The sequence below is a fragment of the Theobroma umbraticum genome, unplaced genomic scaffold (assembly GCF_002168275.2).
Source record: "Theobroma umbraticum cultivar Fairchild unplaced genomic scaffold, ASM216827v3 scaffold_56.0, whole genome shotgun sequence".
In the NCBI taxonomy this organism is placed as follows: Eukaryota; Viridiplantae; Streptophyta; class Magnoliopsida; order Malvales; family Malvaceae; genus Theobroma; species Theobroma umbraticum.
In genome coordinates, this window is record NW_018397256.1 from 11,252,767 (window position 1) to 11,256,132 (window position 3,366).

Genomic DNA, 3,366 nt, shown 5'->3' on the forward strand with positions numbered 1-3,366 from the left:
GTCTCAATTTTCTTTCGTATTGGAAGTGAAAGAAAAGAAACATGAACAGGGTAACTGGTGCTTTGTCTGAAGAGAAAGAGAGAGAAATATAGAGAAAGGGCGGAAGAGAGTAATGAAAGCAAATTCGCACGCCTTGAAGTTGAAGGGAAGGGAACAGAAGCTTAGCACTATATAAAGGTGTTTCCATCTTAGTCTGGAGACATTGCCAGATTGTCAATCTGTCTACGTGGCACCCTTCTGGCTCTTTCCAAATCCCCAGATTAACCCTTCCTTTTTCTCTCATTAACCTTCCAATCCCATTCCAACCCTTTGAATTTTTACTTTCAGAATTCAATTTAGGGCCGTCTGATCATGCAGGAGGAGAAGGGGTTGTCAGTCTTTGTGGGTCCAGATGTTGGTTTAAGATGGAAAATCCTCCTGCTTTGCATAAACATGGTAATGCTGGTCTGGGATCCATTGGATTATTTACCTAAATTAAAATAATTCCATCTAAACATTCTTTTGGAAACAAAAGCTGGAGACTTTGAAGGTGGGATAAATTTTGGATGTGAACAGATGAACTGAATTTAGTTGAATTATTTAATTCTAAAGTGTATGGTAGGATACAAGTATTTGATTCATTTTATCCCATAGTCATTTTACAATTATTTTTTTTATGATTTTAAATTATAAATGCATGAAATAATTCCCCCAAAGTATTACTAATAATCAAAGAAGGCAGGAAGGTTCAATGTTACTAAGATTTTAAAATTCCATTGAGTTGGCATGGTCATTAAATAAATTGTTGAAATTCAAAATAAAAAAAAGAAGAAACATCCATGCAATCTAATTTTTTTCTTATTTTGTTTTGATTTGGGATTTTTTGTTTCCTTCTATAATTTGTTGTCATTGAATAATTTTTTTTCCCACATAATACTGCTAAAAATGCATTATTTAGCCCACCTAGTCCTAGTGGTTAGGTACATAAAAAAAAATAAACTTTCCAAACTTAAAAAGTTAGTAACAAGCATGATAATAAGGTGACAATCCACATGGATTATTGCTAGAGTACAATTGTAATTAGAGAACAAATCACATGTGTTTTGTTGACAAACTTATGTCTATTATTTTAAAGAGAGAGGACATAGCTTGGAAGTGATGGCAAATCACTCACTGTGGAATTATCTTGAATATTCTGCAGGAAGGGTACTACAATTTTGGGACAACCTATCTGATTGGTACAATAAATGTACCCTTAAAAACTCTTATTGGTACAATATTTTCCACATTTCAGAAAATAAGGATATATATATAACTATTAATGATGTAATCCAAACCTCACTTATTATGAAAGCTTAAATTCATATAAATGTGTTAAATTATTCGAATCTGAACCCGAAATAAATTGTAAAATTTGATATCTCTCACTCGGTTTTTTTTCCTTCTAACAATTACATTTTATGAAATTGTGATTAATGTTTAATTAGCAAGTGGGGGATTAAACTTTATGTTACAGAATCCTGCTTTACTATGCAACAGACAAATATCTTTGCAATATGTACTTGAAGTGAATGGACCCCAATTGGCTTCGGTGTGAATCTTTTGAAATTTCAAAGTGATACGAGCTCCGTTACCCAAAAATTAGAACTGACAGTTAAAAAAGGTAGTAAAACAAGTGGATGAAAGATCACCTTTAATCATGAAGATAAAAAATTAAAAAAAAAAACACTAGCTTTTAAGTTTTAACCATGGGTAATTAATAAGGGGGGGAGCCTGTAATCTTGGCCCTTTAATCATGAAATTTTCAACGAGGGGAGCCTTGTTATGCTCTCTTGTCTCTTCTTCATTTGTTCATCTCGAGCTCTGAAATTGATAACGGTCCTAAAACCCTGATGAAGTTTTGAAAATTGAAACAGAGAAGAAGGAGAAATGGTTTCCTTTTCTCTTTTGGTGGTCGTTCTTCTTCTTCTTCTTCTTAATTCTTTCTTTTTCAATTGTTTTTTCCACCCCCCACTTATCCTCCATGGGCTGGCTGCTTTCCTGTGCTCAAAAAGGGTGCAGTCAATATACGGTCTAAAAAAAGATTTTGCCACATGGCATGACCCAGTTCTTGAAATATGCAGGAATCATCTCCGAAAGTGCCCCTACTGCACAAAAAGCAGTTGCATTATTTTTTTGACATGATTTGATTATTTAAGCCATTTCAGTAGTAAGCCCCATTATTTTGATTAAGACAAAATTGTGTTTTTTTCCTCTGTTCTTGTTGGGCCACATGCTTGGTTTAATCCAAAGCTAAACGTCTTTTCCATCATGTTGATGTATGTCTGTTCAAATAAATTGTATGTTCTTGGTAAGCTAAGAAACAAATTGGTGGACAGAAATCTACTGTTGGAACTGTTAGACCAGATTAAATAAATGGTGTTTATGTTAACCTGATGATGGCTGATAGCCCAATTCAGGTAAAAATTGTGTGTGTGTGTGTGCGTAAAATAATTAATATACAGGACTTCAATACTTTATGTGTGCAGATGTGTTCATTTGAAGTTCGGGTATCAGAAAGAATTCATGAAATATTTGGTATGGCATTGAGAAAGTTAGTAGATAGCTAAGTGTAGTTCAAGATGAGATCACAGAGAGAAAAACAACACCCCCAGTCCTTATCTCTATCCAGTATAATTAATGAAAGTGACTCTACATGAATGATCAGATGGTATCAATTGAATCCATCAACCTAACAAGGATGAACCATGTGGACGAAATTTGAAGGAAGAGCTGGTGCAAGGCCGCTTCACATCACATGCAAGGCCATGCAAAGTGCAGTTAACCTAGTTAGCAAACGCGATCTAGACACATCTCCAAAACCTTGAGAAAGCATTAATATTAAGCAGCAACATCATTAAGGGTGATGAAAAGGATTCCTTTGAGATAACAGGGTCGGGTCAACAAGGATCTGCCTCGGTAATCCCTATCAAGATCACATGTTTCCCTGTTTCTGGTTTGCTCATGTACATCCATTTCCAGGACACAGGCTATCATGGACGCAACATCCTCAGCCCTTTCTGTGCCCTTTGGGGTAGGAAAAAAGGGGGGTGATGCAGAAAGGTCAGTGATCTGGTCTCTTGAATTGGTTTCAGGCAGCAGTATCTCAGTCACTATGAATTAGAGTTAAATAAGGCACATTTGTAAGGGTGGCTTCCACCAGCAATTAGACAATGATGGGTATGTACTTTCAACATCTGATACTAATAGATCTGGTTGAGAGATTAAATATTACTACTGTAGGGCCTGGTAGTAATAAATCTTTGCATTTCCCATATGCATGATGCCCCGTGCGGCATTGCTCACCAAGAGATGCTATCCCATTCCCAGGGCAATTTCCTTTGAATT

General features: G+C 35.7%; 1 pseudogene; it reads right to left on the reverse strand.

Annotated features, from left to right (window-relative positions):
- Positions 1-3,366, reverse strand: part of LOC149527550 (omega-amidase, chloroplastic-like) — a 9,087-nt pseudogene that overhangs the window by 213 nt on the left and 5,508 nt on the right.